This window comes from Oryctolagus cuniculus, chromosome 4 (assembly GCF_051225735.1).
Source record: "Oryctolagus cuniculus isolate XC-2025 breed Fujian yellow rabbit chromosome 4, ASM5122573v1, whole genome shotgun sequence".
Lineage (NCBI taxonomy): Eukaryota > Metazoa > Chordata > Mammalia > Lagomorpha > Leporidae > Oryctolagus > Oryctolagus cuniculus.
The window spans coordinates 150368696-150389055 of record NC_142870.1 but is presented as its reverse complement, the minus strand read 5'-3'; the positions used below and the strand labels follow the sequence as shown (position 1 = coordinate 150389055).

At 40.0% G+C, this 20360-nt stretch overlaps 1 protein-coding gene across 6 annotated transcripts in view; it reads left to right on the top strand.

Annotated features, from left to right (window-relative positions):
- COL6A6 (collagen type VI alpha 6 chain) overlaps positions 1–20360 on the top strand; it is a 318899-nt gene that overhangs the window by 156881 nt on the left and 141658 nt on the right. The window contains exon 1 of one of the 6 annotated variants that reach the window (XM_089332261.1): positions 9160–9484. The exons of the other annotated variants lie outside the window; for them this stretch is intronic. The gene's annotated coding sequence lies outside the window, so the exon portion shown is untranslated. Of the gene's footprint in view, positions 1–9159; positions 9485–20360 lie in introns of those variants that run through there. 6 annotated transcript variants of the gene reach the window in all.

Here is a 20360-nt window from a genome sequence, read left to right as displayed (position 1 = left end):
GTACCTCCTTCTTTGATGATCACTTCTTTCCACTGGGGTCTCACCCACCAAGGTCCTTCATATAGGACATTTTTTTGCCACAGTCTCTTGGCTTTCCATGCCTGAAATGCTTTTAATGTCAGGATGCCTTAAGGGCTGATTCTGAGAAGATCTGTCATTTTGTTGATTGGATAGTGATTCTACCTGTTGTTAGTGACTGGTGGTATCATGTGTTTTCATGTTTACTTCTAATGCAGGACACCCTTCAGAATTTCTTTGTAAGGCTGGCTGGTGGCATGAATTCTCTCAGTTTTTGCTTATCTGTAAAATACTTTATTTATCCTTCATTTTTAAAGGGTAGCTTTGCTGGACATAATATTCTTAGCTGGAAATTTTTGTAAGACCTTGAGTATATCATCACACTCTTCTGGCCTATAGAGGTGTCCACTGAGAAGTCTGATGTTAACCTAGTTGATCTTCCTTTATATATAACTTGACACTTTTCTCTTACTATCTTTAGGATTCTCTACTTACTATGCCTTGGAGAAGACCTTTTTTGGGTTGAGTCTGCTTTGGATTCTTTGAGCGTCTTTGTATCTGGATATCCATGTCTCATTCAAGATCTGGAAATTTTTCAACTGTAAAACTTACATGTTCTGGGCCTGGCATTGTGGTAGACTGAGTAAGGCTGCCACCTGCAATACCAGCATTCCACATGGGTGCCAGTTTGAGTCCTGGCTGCTCCAATTACAATCCAACTCCCTGCTAATGTACCTGGGAAAAGCAGCAGAAGATGGCCCAGGTATCTCAGATCTGAGCCCCTGAACCTACATGGGAGATCTGAAAGAATGTCCTGTCTCATGGCTTCAGTCTGGCCTAGCCCTGGCCATTGCAACCATTTGGCAAGTGAACCAGTGGATGGAAGATCTGTTTCTCTCTCTCTCTCTCTCTCTCTCTCTCTGTAACTCTGCCTTCAAATAAATAATTTTTTAAAAATTGTGTATGTTCTTTGTCCTTTCACTCATCAGTGGGCACCTAGATTGCTTCCCTGTCTTGGCCATTGTGGATGGTGCTGCAATGAATTTGGGAGTGTCTCTTTCATGTCCTGATTTCATTGTCTTCAGCTATATACCCAGAAAAGGGATAGCTGGGTCATATGGTAGCTTATTGTTGGATATTGGAGGGACTTCCATACTCTTCTCCATTATGGTTATACTCATTTGTATTCCCATCAACAGTCTATAATGATTTCCTTTTATCCACATCTTTGCCAGAATTCGAATTTTGGGTCTTTTTGGTTTAAAAACCATTCTAACTGGAGTGAGATGATGCCCTCATTGTGAATTTGATTTGCATTTCCCTGATTGCCTATGATGTTGACCATCTTTCTATGTTTTTTTGTCCAATTATATTTCTTCTGCATAATATCTATTCAGATTTTTCCCATTTTTAACTGCATTGGTTGTTATTTTGTTGTTGAATTCACTAAGTTCATGATATGGTCCATATTTTAGCCCTTTGTCAAATGAATAGATTGCAAATATTTTCTTCTATTTTTTCAGTTATCTTTGCACTCTATTGATATTTTCCTTTGCTCTGCAAAATCATCTTAGCTTGATATAACCCCACTTGTCTGTGTTTAGGGATCTTAGCCAAAAAAGTCATTGCCTATGCCAATGTGTTGAAGTGTTTTCTTCTAATATTTCCATAGTTTCAGGTCTTAGATTTAGGTCTTTGATCTTTTTTGAGGTGATTTTTGTATAGGGTGGGGGTGAGGAGAAGGAGGATCTGGATTCAATCTTTTGGATCTCCAGTTTTTCCAGCATCATTTATTGAAGAGACTTTCTCTTCATCAGGGTATGCTTTGCCTCCTTTGTCAAAGACAAGTTAGATGTAAGAGAATGGATTCATTTCCGGATTTTCTAGTCTGTTAAATTGGGCTCTGTGTCTATTTTTGAACCAGTACCGTGCTGTTTTTGTTCAATATCTCTGTAGTGTCTTGAAATCTGGTATAATCGGCCGGCGCCGCGGCTCACTAAGCTAATCCTCCGCCTTGCGGCGACGGCACACCGGGTTCTAGTCCCGGTTGGGGCGCCGGATTCTGTCCCGGTTGCCCCTCTTCCAGGCCAGCTCTCTGCTGTGGCCAGGGAGTGCAGTGGAGGATGGCCCAGGTGCCTGGGCCCTGCACCCCATGGGAGACCAGGAGAAGCACCTGGCTCCTGCCATCGGATCAGCGCGGTGCGGCGGCCGCAGTGCGCCGGCCCCAGCAGCCATTGGAGGGTGAACCAACGGCAAAGGAAGACCTTTCTCTCTGTCTCTCTCTCTCTCACTGTCCACTCTGCCTGTCAAAAAATAAAAAAAATAAAAATAAATAAAATAAAATAAAGACAGGAAATCTGGTATAATCCAGTTTTATTCTTTTTTTAAAAAGATTTATTTATTTGAAAGGAAGAGATACAGAGAGGCAAAGTCGGAGAGAGAGAGAGAGAAAGAGAGAGAGAGAGAGGTCTTCAATGTGCTGGTTCACTGCCCAGATGGCTGCAACAGCTGGAGTTGCACCAATCTGAAGCCAGGAGCCAAGAGCCAGGAGCTTCTTCCAGGTTTCCCATGTAGGTGCAGGGGCCCTAGGATTTGGGCCATCTTCTACTGCCTTCCCTGGCCATAGAAGAGAGCTGGATCAGAAGTAGAGCAGTCAGAACTTGAACCAGGGCCCATATGGGATGCCAGCACTGCAGACAGTGGCTTTACCCATTACCCCACAGTACTGGCACCCTAGTTTTGTTCTTATTATTCAAGATTGCTCTGTTAGGGGTCTTTTGTATTTCCATATGAATTTTAGTATTTTTTTTCTAGTTCTATGAAGAATGTCATTGGTATTTTGGTGATGATTACATTAAACTTGTAAATTGTTCTGGGTAACGTAGGCATTTTAACAATATTAATTGTTCCAATCCATGAACATGGGAGTTATTTCCATTTTTTTGTGCATGCTGTTCTTTAAAATGGGACGAGGTTGAGCTTTGATCTCAAATAGGTCTAGATTCAAGTTACAGACAAGCTCAGACAAACTATTTAACTTCTCAAACCTGTTTTTCTCACCTATCACATGGAGCAGGGATACCTACCTGCTTTGTGGGGATGTATGGGAAAAAGCAGGAAGATTCCTGTAAAATCCAAGTACAGTGCACCATTAATGGATGATGGTGGGAACTCTCAAGGACCAGGCAAATGGAGCTGTCCACAATAACTCAGTCTGACCTCACTGAAATGCCTTGTTTCCATGGGTATAACACATGTGGAACAGAAATGGATGATTGGCCAAACACTGTACTCTCCCTTTTTCCCTGGAAGTGTTTCAGTGTGTGAAGATTGTTTACGAAGGGCCTGTCACTCAGATGTGCTGCTGTCCTGGAATGGTTGGCTCGGGGAGGGGGTCGGAGGAGGTGGGGAGGACAGCTATTCTGAATATATTAGGTATTTCCTTATAATTTAGGCTTTTCCATTTGGGGAAATTTGCCCCAGAGAATTCAGATTGTTCCCACAGGTAGGAGGCTCTAAAAAGTACACTCAGGGTTTAAATTTCTTTGGATAATGGTTTTGTGATGTTAAAAATATCTATCTACTTTCAGCAAAAGGGTATTATATTTACATTCTCAGAATTTTAAAACAAAATCCCCTAAAGAAATCCAAAATTGTTTTAGAGAATGGAAAGTTTTAAAAAAAAAAGCATAAAGGTTCTTTACAAAATAGTAATTAGAAGCCAAACTGTTCAAATGAAAAAAATAATAATTAGAGCCATTGTCTTGCTCTTTCTCTTGGTTCCTCACCCTTTTCCCAAAACTGGTGTTGGAGTGATCCCAAAGGACTGGCACAGGAATTTGGAAGAGATTACCATGAATAAAGTGGATATCATTTATAATTGAAAATGAATCTTGATGGGAATGGGATGAGAGAGGGAATGGGAGATGGGATGGTTGTGGGTGGGAGGGAGGTTATGGGGAGGGGGGATCCACTGTAATCCAAAAGTTGTACTTTGGAAATTTATATTTATTAAATAAAAGTTAAAAAAATTAAAAAATAAAGTGGATATCATTTAGCTAACAGTTATCATGTGTAGAAGAAAATCTCTCACATCTATCATGCTTCCTGTGGTGCCCAGCACTTAGTAGGTAACCACTAAATATTTGATATGTACATGATTATTAAAATTTCAAAATCTACTTGAAGTTACTTATAAAGCTGGGGCAGCTGCATTTAGAAAGTCTGCAACCTGAAAAAATCTCCGTGGAAATCCACCACGTGTCAAGTCTCAGGACAAGATCAAGAAGGCAGCATCACCTTCGTATCTCTGCTTCTGAGCTCCAGTCTTGATAAAGCAGGAAACAGCTGTTCGGGCCGGCGCCACGGCTCACTAGGCTAATCCTCTGCCTGTGGCGCCGGCACCCAGATTCTAGTCCCGGTTGGGGCACTGGATTCTGTCCCAGTTGCTTCTCTTCCAGTCCAGCTCTCTGCTGTGGCCCCGGGAGTGCAGTGGTTGATGGCCCAAGTGCCTGGGCCCTGCACCCGCATGGGAGACCAGGAGGAAGCACCTGGCTCCTGGCTTCGGATTGGCGCAGCGCGCCGGCCGTGGCGGCCATTTGAGGGGTAAACCAACGGAAAGGAAGACCTTTCTCTCTCTGTCTCTTGTCTAACTCTGCCTGTCAAAAAAAAAAAAAAAGAAAAAAAAAAGAAAAAGAAAAAAAAGAAACAGCTTTTCTGTCATTTCTGACCAAATCTTGCCTTTATGAGTTACCTTGATTGACTGAGGTGATCCAAAAAGCTAATACTTTTTCTAGTTCCAAATAACAAGCCTGAGAAAATTCATGATTTAATTTTGGCACAATGAGAACGTTTTCCCCCAAATGTTCAAATGGTGGAAGGGTGGAAAGAAAAACAGAACAAACTATCTTTGTTTTATGACTGTAAATCCCAACCTCCTCCTTAAGCCATGGAGGCATAAACACATGTATATCTAAGCATATTAAAAACCATTTACAATTAAGGATTTGGGCATTGACTTGACTGTAAAATGTTTTTGGGATGCTTGAAGTATTATACCCTAGACTTTGCCAGAGTTAGTTGGCTTGATAAACCATAAGCTAATCACATATCGACCCCTATAAAAAAACGTGATTAATATTTAGGAAGAAAATCTGACTGAAAGTCTCCATTATATAAGTCCAAATCCAATAGAACTTTGAAGAGCAGACACAAGTTATATTCGGCTGTCAGTGTTTGGTGGGGGAATAAAATCCCATTGTGTCAAATGATCCATGTACCTACCACCTTTTGGTACCCTGATCTCCCCATGAGCTTGTGAATGTAGTCAACTCAGTGATCCTTACCTTGGTTGGAAATTCCTCCATCATACACCTTTATCTGCCTCTCCTGCCTCCTACCTTCCTATTGCTTTACCACCACTGTCAATCATGCGCTTCCTTAAGGACGCCTTGCTCTCCCTACCTTCTGCTATTTGCCTGGAGAACTTCCTGTATGTAGAAAAATGCTCTCTAGACTGTACCCCTGGCTGATGGCTTCTTTTTCCTTTAGGGCTCAGCTCCTATGTCCATTCCTTGGGAAAGCAGGACTGGGTCCTTCCTACTGATTAAGACCCACAGCACCCTGGCTTCCATAGCACAGTCTGTGCCTCTAAATGGTGACTGGGTACTCTGTGTTCACCATGCTACCTTCTGTGCATGGTGCCGAGTCTGCACTCCATGTGTGAACAAACGAACTGCAATCGGCTTCCTTACCAGCTGATGCCCACGGCAAGTCCCACAGCCGTTCTGACCTTTAGTTTTCTCATCTAAAGTGGGGCTAATAGCCAAGCACAGGGTGACTTAAATGAAATTGTGGATGTGGGGGGGAGCCCCTGATGCATTGTTAGTACTCAGTAAGTGAGTTACTTTGGATCCCACAAGCTAGGACCCTTCTTGGCTTGGCCTTGTGAGGTTCTGAGACAGTAGGGGCCATATTCCAGAGGGTGTCACTGAAAGGGGCGCTGGGCTGTGGCAGCTTTGCTTGAAACCAGAGGGAAAACTGCCAGTTGGCTGAACGCATCCTGCCTTCCTGACGTCCTTTCAAACTTCCACTGTGGTGTGTTTTGGGAAATAAAAGCGATATAACAACCTATAATGGCCTATGATTACCTCGTACAGTTTCTTCCAGTCCTTTTTTCCAGCTTCAGCATCTGCGCTCCCAGGGCTGATGCCACAAGTCCAGTTTCTGAAATGAGGAGCTTTGAAAGAGTGGTGCCTTAATCAATTACTCCCCACTGCGTCTCCTCCTTGGTTTCTCCCCTTCTCTGTGACTCCTGTCTTTGTCCTGAAACAGCCCCATTAAGTACCTAATTGTTAGGCCTCCAGGACAGTCAAAATCCTCACAACCCGAATGCATGATCCCAGGTGGTTTGAAAGAGTGGAGGCAGGCACTCCACACGTCTGCAGGCTCACACTGGTCAATGATGAAGGCAAAGAACCCTTCAGATTTTAGGCTTGGGGAGTGGAGTCAAATACATAATTGAGGTGAACACTGGGACAATAGCCCCTCAGGGAGCTGCCTACAGACTGCAAAGACCTTGAGGTGTTACTGGCTGAGTTGCTGCTTGGCTATGCTTACCCAACAGTCTGTAGCACAAGTGTCCAAGCTCATGGGTGTCCCAGACACACCACATTTCTATCACACGTGGTCAGTTGTAATTGACAGTCACCACACGGAGAATAGGTAAATTGATAGTTGATAGTGTTGTCTATGTGGGAGGCTGACCTCATTTTCTTGGATAGACGTAAATATTCCATAGTGCACATCTCCTTTCCTGGTGGGGAGTCAACAGATACAGACGGTCTGGAATCATAGCCATTGTCTCCCAGTCCAGTGCACTATCCATAAATATTTATTCTCAGCTGCACAATACTTTAATAAAGGCCTTTTTGCTCCACTTGATTACTGTATTTTTCTGTGCTGCATCAGGTCTTGTTTAAACAAAATTTTTATTTGAAAGTCAGAATTATAGAGAGAGAGGGAGAGAGAGAGAGAGAGAGTAAGTGAGCTTCCATCCACTGGTTCATTCCTCAAATGGCTGCAACAGCCAGTGTTTAGCCAGGCTGAAGCCAGGAGCCAAGAGCTTCATCTGGGTCTCCCATATGGGGTGCAGGGGCTTGGGACAACCTCTGCTGCTTTCCTAGGCCCATTAGCAGAGAGATGGATCATAAGTGGAGCATCCAGGACTCAAACCAGTGACCATATGGGATGCTGGTGCTGCAGGCCGCAGCTTAACCTGCTGCACCACAGCTCTACCCCAACAGATCTTTTTTATTTCTTCATAGACAAAAGCTGCAGTCAGGTACAGATGATCCCTTATCATCTCAGTGAGCAGCAGTGAAAGCCAACGAGCTGAGTGGTGCACTGGACAGGGGGCGAGTGGGTGAGATTGATGAGATTCCAGACCGTCTGTGCCTGCTGAACTCCCCACCAGGAAAGGAGATGTGCACTATGGAAGCAGAACTATAGCCATGCCAACAGCTTTAGTCAAGAAGGAAGAATGTCTGCTAGAACCAGCCCAGTTAGAAGGAGCTTGAATACTCCAATCCAGGGGTAAGGAGTTACATTTCAGTAAACTCAGCACTCATAAAGCACTTTATATACACTATCACATTTATTTCTTACAGCCACCTAGTGAGGAAGGTACTGTCGTTACCCTACTTCAACAAGTGAGTGTCCAGGTTACACAGGGTTCCAGGTTACCCCAGGTGCTCAGGGTCATAGTTGGCCAGTAGGTGAGATTTGAATACAAGACATGGTGAAATCCAGGCCTTGATGCTACCTCCTGTCTGTTCTGTTGGGTGGTTCTAAAGCCTAGAAGCTTCCAATGCTGACCGTCAGTTTAGATCCATGCATGGTCAGAGCAATAGTTCAGAAGTCATACTTCTCCTGGTAAAAGGAAATTTTGACCCCATGTTTTTAAGAAGAGAGAAGAAAAGGAGACTACTCCCCTAAGTGATGATGTTTCAGAAGCCAGAAAACTCAGTAGCATGAATCTGTCATTGAAATCAACCTTGGTTAATATTTGCAAAAGTCCATTCTCATTTTGCTGTTTGATTTTTCACGGAATCCTAGAATTCCAGAGCAGAAATGTTTCTTTTCACACATGCCTACCATCTACCCAGAGGTGAGATGCTTGGTAAATATTATGAGTGAAACAATAAGTGAATGGATAAATACATAAACTACAACCACCTTATTTTGCAGATGAGGGAAGAGTCTGAGAGTTTAAGGTACTGGTCCACAGCCTTTCATCTCAGACTAGAGCCCACATCTCTGACTTCGGTGGCAGGGAGTGGGGGAGGGAGGATTTGCCAAATTGTATTTCGATACTCCTAACAGATAAATCATCTGATTAACCAGCCACCCAACCAGCATTATCCTAACCACCTTTGAGCCTCAGTGCAAGCACCATGGGTCTGTGACATTTTTTTCTCTCCTTCTTTGAGCTTGGTTTCCTATCCAGTAAAGATCATTGATCATTTATGCCCAGGACCCAAAGGAGTCTGCCTAAGCCACCTGATTTGTGTCTGTTGTGAAGATCCTACAGATCTTTGGCCAACAGCAGCTGGTGTGCTTAATGTTCATATAAGCAATTAGCCTTTCAAAAATGCTCAACCCCCACCACCCTCCACGCACCCACAGGGACATTTTGAATACAAACAGTGGAGGCAAGCTCTCATGAAGAGGGAGAGAATAGGATGCAGAGGCCCTCTGCTCTCCTTGAAGGGAGCAGCTGCCTGAGATGTAATATCCTCAAGCAACAACCACATCCTTGGCCCTCTGCCTTGCTAATCACATTCCTGATCTGTATGGATATTTCATTTAATGAACAGCTGGCAAAGTTGGATTCTTCTCTGCAGAGGCTTACCAAAGTGCTTCAGTGTTTGTGTGGCTGAATACTAATAATTAACTGTGGGGCTCCATGGGATGCGCAGCCATGAAGCCCCCATGTCAAGGTCGGTCTGATAGCTGTTGCTGTGTCTTTATTACAAGGCGGATGTTGTTAGTTTCGGTTAGGGCAATGCTTTCCCACGGTCAGGACTTTTTACAGGAGTTGAGAATGTTGTAAACAACAAGATGGCGCCGAGGACCGCGTGGTGAGCCTGTCTGTTGCGTGACACCTCATCTGATTGACCCGAGGACACGTGCACACTGTGTAAACAGACAGCGGATTGGAGTGTTCCGTGCATGGACTTGAGCCCACCTGCAATTGGCCAGATTTTGTATATAAGCTGTGTGCTGAGGAAGGAGGGGGCTTTTTTGTCTACTCTCCTCCCTTCATTTTTTTTCTGTCACTGTTATTTTCTTATTAAAAGTCTACTAAAGACCAATAAGCTGCAAACAGTGTCGTTCCTTTACGGGCAAGGGAGCGGCAAGTGGTGCCGTGACTCGGATTCGGACCACTTTCTACACGCAGGAATAGGTAAGAAACAAAAGGTAAGCGTGCATGTGCACGGAAATCCAGCTGGGGAAAGAATAGAAACCGCGGTTCCGTCGAAGAAAGACGGGGAAATTAAGCGCCAGAAAAAAGTGTAAAGGAATCCCTTAAAAGGCGGGAGTATAAAGTGTTCAAAAACGCCAGGAAATAGGCGGAAACTTCCTTTTTACCTCCAAATGGACAATACTCCGTCCACCCCTAGGTTGCGCATGCTGTTGAGCTGCTTGTTAAAAGCTGCGGGGATGCCCGTTAAGGTGGCTACAGTATGCGCATTCACTAGGGCCGTTGCCAAGACGTCACCATGGTTTGTGGAAGGTGGCCAATTAGATGAGCAACAGTGGCGGAGAGTAGGGAGACAGTTGAGAGCAGTCGGGAGAGCCGGTAGAAATACTTAGATTATGGCAACTCATTAAACAGACACTTCAGGACCCCACTAAGAACATAGGGCTTTTACTTGATGAAGGATGCGAGCTCCTAAAAAAGGTTCAGGAGGAGTCTCGGCATGATAGTCAGTCTAGTGACTGTGGTAGTCAGTGGGACAGAAAACAGACCGACAAAGGTCCCTGTAGGGATGAGCCACTGGATAAGACAAAGAAAATTCAGTGAAGGACCATCCCCCATCGAGTGCACCCCTGTGCTCGAGGGGGCCATCTCATTTATATCCCAGTTTGACTAGGCTAGCAAATTTGTCCCTAGAGGACGAACCGCCACCGCGGTATCATCCATTGACTCTCCCTAAATCGGCCCCTAGAAAAAAAAAGGAAAAAAAAAAAGTTATAAAGACTCCATTACAAATACAGAAAATAGGGTTAAAAAAGGTGAGCCATAAAACGGTTCATTAATGCTATAAAAATAGTCCTTGGTTAGCAAAAGAAGTCGTAAATAAACAACATTGAGATTTACTCAAAAAAAAACTTAAATGTACATTTAAAAAAACAAAGCAAGCCGTGACAAAGGCTGTAAAAACTTTGTTGCAGATGTAAAAAATAGGGTTAAAAAAACAAACCGTAAGACAGTTTATCAGTGCTGTTAAAACAATTAGTCCTTGGTTTGCTAAAGAGGGTGTTATGGATAAAAAACACTGGGAGTAAAAAATATAGATCAGTATACACTGGACAGCCCTCACCTTACATTTAAATATTTCATTTAAAGTAAATGTTCTCTGTTATAAAGTTCATATTACTATGTAAAATGAAAAATTGTGGTAACAAAGTGTCCGGACTACCCATTCTGTTTTTGTTTTATGTACTAACTCTACCCCTGTTATTGATAAAAATGCTTGAGCAAATTATGTTTGGTTTACTTTACAAAAAAAAAAAAAAAGTAAGTCAAAATATGCCACAAGTAGTTAAGATTCCACACACCTACAAAAATGTTATAATTACAAATAATAAAAGGCTAGTTCCCTCAGATACGTTTCAATTTATCCTTAAAACATATTAAATATTATTGTGTTTGATTGCTGGATATATACTTGTATAAAAAATTTGTATTATATTCTTATAATGTGTTAATTATGCCTATACCTTGGTACAACTCTAGGGCCAAATGTAAAAACAAATTTTTGGGATGGAGAGGCTTGTGTCTTTGTTTGGCTCTAATAAATAAATAACTTGTCTGCCGGATGACCTTCTCCTGCTCCTTGGGAGCCTGGCCAGCTGCCGGGGAGGGGGATAAAGGAATGTTTTCTAATAAACAGGTGGGCATGCTTCGTGTCTCGGCTCTCTGGCCAAGATCCGGGATGGGACATACTGCTTGCCTAACATGTTGACAATGAGCCACCCTTGTCCTTGGGGGCTTTAAAGGGGAGCCAGAGCAAGCCTCTGCTGCTACTGTTTCATTCCGGGGAAACACGCAGTCAAGCTAAATGTTAAACGTGCCCGTGATGATTACTAATAATGTTTAATTCTCAGTATAGATCCTTTTCTGGTGCTGTGTAAAAATTGCCTAGTAATGCCCATAGTACTGTAAATTCTACAAAACATAAGTACAACACAAATATAAATCGATTGGCTATTGTGGCTGAGGTGTTCTGTAACAGTCCTTTTAATAAAAAATTAACAAAATAAATTAATTTAAAAAACAAAACATTCAGGACCTGCCACTCTGCTTGGTATGTCACTACAAAAATCAACAAGGAGGGCTATGCCTAATAAATGAGGGTGCTCTCAATGTGGACAATAGGGACATGTACAAATATTGTCCAAAAGTCAAACATCAAAAAAGCCCCTCCTCCTGGGATTTGCCCCCGGTACAAAAAAAAAAAAAAAAAAAAAGGCATTGCGCCAATAAATGTCACTCCAAAACTAATAAAAAAAATTTCATTAAATAAATAAAGTTCAAAAAACTAAAAGCGGGACTGGCCCCAGGCCCCATCCCAACAAATTTTGGGGGCCATGACATTTGTTCCTCAACAAAACACCATAAATCCGTCATTTTCCTCCATGGAGCCACAGAGGGTAGTACAGGACTAGACCTCAGTGCCACCTCCTATACAGTATAAACCCCTGAGATGGGCCCACAAAACCTCCCTACTGGGATTTTTGGTCCTTTGCCAACTGGGTTTTTTGGTCTCCTACTGGACAAAAATAGTATAACTATAAAAGGGTTACAGGTTTTTCCTAAAGTTATAAACACTAACTTTACTGGTAAGATAAAAATTATAACTCAACCCAATAATGTAACTTTAACTCCAGGACAATACATTGCTCACTTAATTCTGTTCCCCTTCTCTTCAATTGGTAAGTCTTTTTTAAATAAAAAAAAAAATAACGGTTTTAAATCTTCTAATGCTTATTAAATACAACCCATAACTAAGGACCAACCCAAATTTTTCTTAAAATTAAATAAAAAGTTATTCAGTGGTCTTTTAAATACTGGAGTTGGTGCCTCTGTTATTTCAACAACAAACCGGCCCACAAATTAAAAAAAATAAATAAATTACCATAACTCAATTACAAGGTATTGGTCGGAGTCAAAGATTAACACAAAGTTCCATATTACTACAATGGAAGGATAAAACAGGTAATGCTAAAGCCTGTCGCCCCTATATTTTGGCTACATTACTTGTTAATCTATGGAGACGTGATATTCTAACTCAAGTGGGGGCTTTAATACACAGTCCAAATAAGATTATTACTATTAACATACTTCAACAAAGTCATTTGCCAGGTAACGGTTTAAACAAACAACAACAAAACATCACATCTCCAGTTACTTTAACTGTCAATCATGAACAAAGAGGCTTGGGTTTCCCTTAATGACTACTGGTCAGCCTGTACCCCATACAAAAAATAAAATAAAATAAAAATCAAATAATCCCGTGTGGGTAAATCAGTGGCCTTTACTACAAAAAAAAAAAAAATACTACACAAATATTGGTAAAAAAAAAAAAACAATTAACAACAGGACATATAGTTCCTTCTAATTCTCCTTAAAATAGTCCTATTTTTGTTATCAAAAAAAAATCTAAAAAATAGCAATTACTTCAAGGCCTTAGGACTGTTAATACTACTGTAAAAATTATGGGGGCTTTACAACCAGGTTTACCATTGCCTACTACAATTCCAAACGACTCTTATATTACAATAATAAATTTAAAAAATTATTTTTATACTATACCTTTACATCCAAAAAATTGTCCCCAATTTGCTTTCAGTGTTCCATCAGTAAATTTTAAAAAACCTATACAAAAATACCAATAAAAAATCTTACCTCAAAAAATGACTAATAGCCCTACTTTGTGCCAATAATTCATTAATACTGCTCTTCAAAAAATTTACAAAAAATATAACAATTTATGTTATACACTATATAAATAATATTTTAATAACTAAACCCAAAAAATTTTTGGTGATACAATGTCTAACAGTAATAAAAAAACAATTATCTACTTTTAGTCTTATCATAGCCCCTAAAAAAATGTAACTTCAATATCCTTATCAATATCTAGGCTTCCAATTATACCCATAAAAAATACTTCCACAAAAAGTCACCTTACAATTAAATTCTTTACAGACTTTAAATAATTTTCAAAAACTTCTAGAAAATATTAATTGACTTTCTATACATCTCCACCTCATAACAAAAAACCTTAAAACTTTATTCAATATCCTAAAAAAAAGGTCAAACTTCTATAATTTGTGATGGTCACCGTACACTTATTAACACCTCTTTTTCATCTCTACAGTTAGTTAAATTAGCTGCTGTTACACTTACATTACAGTCTACTTTAAATGTAGGGGTTAACATATACACCAGTAACAAATATGTGTTCCTATCACTGCCTCAATTGGACACTTGTTCATTCCTTCCTAAATCCTCAGCTACTTCTCCTTTGTTTTCTCACATTTGCACTGTCATTCAACAACATATCTGCCCTTTCTTTATAGGTCATATTTAAACACATTCCAATCTTCCTGGACCTTTGGTAGAGGACAATTTTTTTACAAATTCTGCTCTATAAATATATTCTATTAATACAACAACAAAAATCACGTTTTACATCATTTAAATACTCATACATTACACTTAAAACATAATATTACTCAAAAACAAGCTCAACAAATTGTAAAATTCTGTTCTACTTACTCCATCCAATTACCAGTACCTCACTTTCAAATTAATCCTCGTAATTTATTCCCCCAATCAACTATGACAAATGGATATCACCCACTTCATAAAATTTAATAAACAAAAATATATACATGTGTCCACTAATACTTGTTTTAAATTTGTTTTTGCTTCCTTACATACAGGTAAAACTACAAGACATGTTATTGCCTGTTGCTTACAAGCTTTTACTTCCCTAAAAACTCCAAAACAGACTAAAACAAATAATGGACCTACTCATATTTCTGCTTCTTTTAAAAATTTTTGTATAACTTTCTATTTCATGTTACTAACATTCCTTATAATCCTCAGGGTCAAAACATTATTATACGTACACATAACACTTTAAAACAATTTTTTTTCTTTTTTTTAACTTTTATTTAATGAATATAAATTTCCAAAGTACAGCTTATGGATTACAATGGCTTCCCCCCCATAACGTCCCTCCCACCCGCAACCCTCCCCTTTCCCACTCCCTCTCCCCTTCCATTCACATAAGATTCATTTTCGATTCTCTTTATATACAGAAGATCAGTTTAGCATACAGTAAGTAAAGATTTCAACAGTTTGCTCCCACACAGAAACATAAAGTGAAAAATAATAGATGATTTTTTAAATGATGATAAAATCAGATCAGACCTATTGTCATGTTTAATCCCAGTGAAAGTCAAGTTGGGAATTGATAATTTCTTCTTCTTTTTTTTTTTTTTTTACAGAAGATCAGTTTAGTATACATTAAATAAAGCTTTCCACAGTTTGCACCCCCATAGAAACACAAAGTGAAATATACTGTTTGAGTATCATAGAATGGCAGATGTCCTAAATAGCACTCTGGCCTCAGAATTAGCCTTAAAGGCATTCAGATCTGGCTGAAAAGCCCATGAGAGTATTTCAGGCATGGAAAGCCAAGACACTCTGGCAAAAGATCTCTGTGAGTGAGATGCCAGTGGAAAGAACAGGTCTTCAAAGAAGGAGGTACCTTTCTCTGAAGGGAGGAGAGAACCTCCACTTTGACTATGACCTTGTCTAAGGAAGATAAGAATCGGAGAACTCAGAGGGCTTCCATAGCCTTGGAAACTCATGACTGGAGCATAGGGAGATTACTGATGCCATAGACAGGAGTGTCAATTGGTAAAGTCAACAACAGGAGTCACTGTGCACTTACTCCTCATGTAGGATCTCTGTCCTTAATGTGCTGTGCATTGAGATTTAATGCTATAACGAGTACTCAAACAATATATTTCACTTTGTGTTTCTATGGGGGTGCAAACTGTTGAAATCTTTACTTAATGCATACTAAACTGATCCTCTGTTAAAAAAAAAAAAAAGAAAGAAATTATCAATTCCCAACTTGACTCTCACTGGGATTAAACAAGACAATAGGTCTGATCTGATTTCATCGTCATTTAAAAAAAATCATCTATTATTTTTCACTTTATGTTTCTGTGTGGGAGCAAACTGTTGAAATCCTTACTTAATGTATACTAAGCTGATCGTCTGTATATTAAGATAATCAAAAATGAATCTTGATGTGAATGGAAGGGGAGAGGGAGTGGGAAAGGGGAGGGTTGTGGGTGGGAGGGACGGTATGGGGGGGAAGCCATTGTAATCCATAAATCGTACTTTGGAAATTTATATTCATTAAATAAAAGTTAAAAAAAAGAAAAAGAAATATACTGTTTGAGTACTCGTTATAGCATTAAGTCTCAATGTACAGCACATTAAGGACAGAGATCCTACATGAGGAGTAAGTGCACAGTGACTCCTGTTGTTGACTTTACCAATTGACACTCCTGTCTATGGCATCAGTAATCTCCCTATGCACCAGTCATGAGTTTCCAAGGCTATGGAAGCCCCTTGAGTTCTCCGACTCTTATCTTGTTTAGACAAGGTCATAGACAAAGTGGAGGTTCTCTCCTCCCTTCAGAGAAAGGTACCTCCTTCTTTGAAGACCTGTTCTTTCCACTGGGATCTCACTCACAGAGATCTTTCATTTAGGGTTTTTTTTTTTTTTTTTTTTTTTTTTTTTTTTTTTTTTTTTTTGCCAGAGTGTCTTGGCTTTCCATGCCTGAAATACTCTCATGGGCTTTTCAGCTGGATCCGAATGCCTTTAGGGCTGATTCTGAGGCCAGAGTGCTATTTAGGACATCCACCATTCTATGAGTCTGCTGAGTATCTTGCTTCCCATGTTGGATCACTCTCCCCTTTATTTATTCTATTGGTTAGTATTAGCAGGTACTAGACTTGTTTATGTGCTCCCTTTGACTCTTAGTCCTTTCATTATGATCAATTGTGAACTGAAATTGATCACTTGGACTAGTGAGATGGCATTGGTACATGCCACCTTGATGGGATTGGAGTCCCCTGGTATGTTTCTAACTCTACCATTTGGGGCAAGTCAGCTTGAGCATGTCCCAAATTGTACATCTCTTCCCTCTCTTATTCCCACTCTTATGTTTAACAGGGATCACATTTCAGTTAAATTTCAACACTTAAGAATAACTGTGTATTAATTACAGAATTAAACCAGTCATATTAAGTAGAACAGACAAAAAAAACTACTAAGAGGGATAATGTATTAAGTTGTTCATTAACAGTCAGGGCTATGCTGATCAAGTCACCATTTCCCATAGTGTCCATTTCACTTCAACAGGTTTCCCCTTTGGTGCTCAGTTAGTTGTCACCGATCAGGGAGAACATATGATATTTGTCCCTTTGGGACTGGCTTATTTCACTCAGCATGATGTGTTCCAGATTCCTCCATCTTGTTGCAAATGACTGGATTTCGTTGTTTCTTACTGCGGTATAGTATTCTAAAGAGTACATATCCCATAATTTCTTTATCCAGTCTACTGTTGATGGGCATTTAGGTTGGTTCCAGGTCTTGGCTATTGTGAATTGTGCTGCAATAAACATGAGGGTGCAGACCGCTTTTTTGTTTGCCAATTTAAATTCCTTTGGGTAAATTCCAAGGAGTGGGATGGCTGGGTCGAACGGTAGGGTTATCTTCAGGTTTCTGAGGAATCTCCAGACTGACTTCCATAGTGGCTTGACCAGTTTGCATTCCCACCAACAGTGGGTTAGTGTCCCTTTTTCCCCACATCCTCGCCAGCATCTGTTGTTGGTAGATTTATGTATGTGAGCCATTCTAACCGGGGTGAGGTGAAACCTCATTGTGGTTTTGATTTGCATTTCCCTGATTGCCCATGACCCTGAACATTTTTTCATGTGCCTGTTGGCCATTTGGATTTCCTCTTTTGAAAAATGTCTATTGAGGTCCTTGGCCCATCTCTTAAGTGGGTTGTTGGTTTTGTTTTTGTGGAGTTTCTTGATCTCTTTGTAGATTCTGGTTATTAACCCTTTATCTGTTGCATAGTTTGCAAATATTTTTTCCCATTCTGTCGGTTGTCTCTTCACTCTCCTGACTGTTTCTTTTGCAGTACAGAAATTTCTCAATTTGATGCAATCCCAATAGTTGATTTTGGCTTTGACTGCCTGTGCCTCCTGGGTCTTTTCCAGAAATTCTTTGCCTGTGCCAATATCTTGAAGGGTTTTGCCAATGTTCTCTAATAACTTGATGGTGTCAGGTCGTAGATTTAGGTCTTTAATCCACGTTGAGTGGATTTTTGTGTAAGGTGTAAGGTAGGGGTCTTGCTTCATGCTTCTGCACGTGGAAATCCAGTTTTCCCAGCACCATTTATTGAATAGACTGTCCTTGCTCCAGGAATTGGTTTTAGATCCTTGATCAAATATAAGTTGGCTGTAGATGTTTGGGTTGATTTCTGGTGTTTCAATTCTGTTCCATTGGTCTATCCATCTGTTTCTGTACCAGTACCATGCTGTTTTGATTACAACTGCCCTGTAGTATGTCCTGAAATCTGGTATTGTGATGCCTCCGGCTTTGTTTTTGTTGTACAAGATTGCTTTAGCTATTCGAGGTCTCTTGTGCCTCCATATGAATTTCAGCACCATTTTTTCCAGATCTGAGAAAAAGGTCTTCGGTATCTTGATTGGTATTGCATTGAATCTATAAATTGCTTTTGGGAGAATGGACATTTTGATGATATTGATTCTTCCAATCCATGAGCATGGAAGATTTTTCCATTTCTTGGTATCCTCTTCTATTTCTTTCTTTAAGGTTTTGTAATTTTCATCATAGAGATCCTTAACGTCCTTGGTTAAGTTTATTCCAAGGTATTTGATTGTTTTTGTAGCTATTGTGAATGGGATTGATCTTAGAAGTTCTTCCTCAGCCATGGCATTGTCTGTGTATACAAAGGCTGTTGATTTTTGTGCATTGATTTTATACCCTGCTACTTTGCCCAAATCTTCTATGAGTTCCAATAGTCTCTTAGTAGAGTTCTTTGGGTCCCCTAAATAAAGAATCATATCATCTGCAAAGAGGGATAGTTTGAGTTCTTCCTTCCCAATTTGTATCCCTTTAATTTCTTTTTCTTGCCTAATAGCTCTGGCTAGAACTTCCAGAACTATATTGAATAGCAGTGGTGAGAGTGGGCATCCCTGTCTGGTACCAGATCTCAGTGGAAATGCTTCCAACTTTTCCCCATTCAATAGGATGTTGGCTGTGGGTTTTTCATAGATTGCTTTGATTGTATTGAGGAATGTTCCTTCCAAACCCAGTTTGCTTAGAGTTTTCATCATGAACGGGTGTTGTATTTTATCAAATGCTTTCTCAGCGTCTGTTGAGATAATCATATGGTTTTTCTTCTGCACTCTGTTAATGTGGTGTATCACATTGATTGTTTTGCACACATTAAACCATCCCTGCATAGCAGGGATAAATCCCACTTGGTCTGGGTGGATGATCTTTCTGATGTGTTGTTGCATTCTATTGGCGAGAATTTTATTGAGGATTTTTGCATCTATGTTCATCAGGGATATTGGTCTGTAATTCTCTTTCAATGCTGCATCTTTTTCCAGCTTAGGAATTAAGGTGATGCTGGCTTCATAGAAAGAATTTGGGAGGACTCCCTCTTTTTCGATTGTTCTGAATAGTTTGAGAAGAATTGGAGTCAGTTCTTCTTTAAATGTCTGGTAGAATTCAGCAGTGAATCCATCTGGTCCTGGGCTTTTCTTTGTTGGGAGGGCCTTTATTACTGTTTCAATTTCTGTCTCAGTTATGGGTCTGTTTAGGTTTTTGATGTTTTCCTGGTTCAATTTATGTAGGTTGCATGTGTCCATGCAGTGAATCCATCTGGTCCTGGGCTTTTCTTTGTTGGGAGGGCCTTTATTACTGTTTCAATTTCTGTCTCAGTTATGGGTCTGTTTAGGTTTTTGATGTTTTCCTGGTTCAATTTAGGTAGGTTGCATGTGTCCAGGAATCTATCCATTTCTGATAGGTTTCCCTGTTTGCTAGCATACAAGTCCTTGTAGTAATTTCTGATGATTCTTTATTTCTGTGGTGTCTGTTGTTACGTTTCCTTTTTCATCTCTGATTTTATTGATTTGGGTCTTTTCTTTTTTTAGTTAGTTGGGCCAATGGGGTGTCAATTTTGTTTATTTTTTCAAAAAACCAGCTCCTTGTTTGGCTGATTTTTTGTAATGTTTTTTTTGGATTCAATCCTGTTAATTTCTTCTCTGGTTTTAATTATTTCTCTTCTCCTACTAGATTTGGGTCTGGTTTGCTGCAAATTTTCTAGGTCCTTGAGGTGAATTGAAAGCTCATCTATTTGGTGCCTTTCCAATTTCTTGATGTAGGCACCTATTGATATAAACTTTCCTCTTAACACTGCTTTTGCTGCGTCCCATAAGTTTTGGTATGTTGTGCTGTTATCCTCATTTACTTCCAGAAAATTTTTGATTTCTCTTTTAATTTCTTCTATGACCCATTGTTCATTCAGGAGCATGTTGTTCAATCTCCATGTATTTGTGTATGCTCTAGGGATTCCTGAGTTGCTAATTTCCAACTTCATTCCTTTATGGTCTGAGAAGCTGCATGGTATGACTAATTCTTTTGAATTTGCTGAGACTTGCTTTATGGCCTAGTATGTGGTCAGTCCTAGAGAAGGTTCCATGTACTGCTGAGAAGAATGTAAAATCTTTAGCTGTAGGATTGAAAGTTCTGTATATATCTGTTAGATCCATTTGGGCTATAGTGTCATTTAAATCTACTGTATCCGTATTGATCTTCTGTCCTGTTGATCTGTCTATTTCTGAGAGTGGAGTATTGAAGTCCCCCAGTACTATTGTATTGGGGTCTAAGTCTCCCTTTAAGTCCCTTAATAAATCT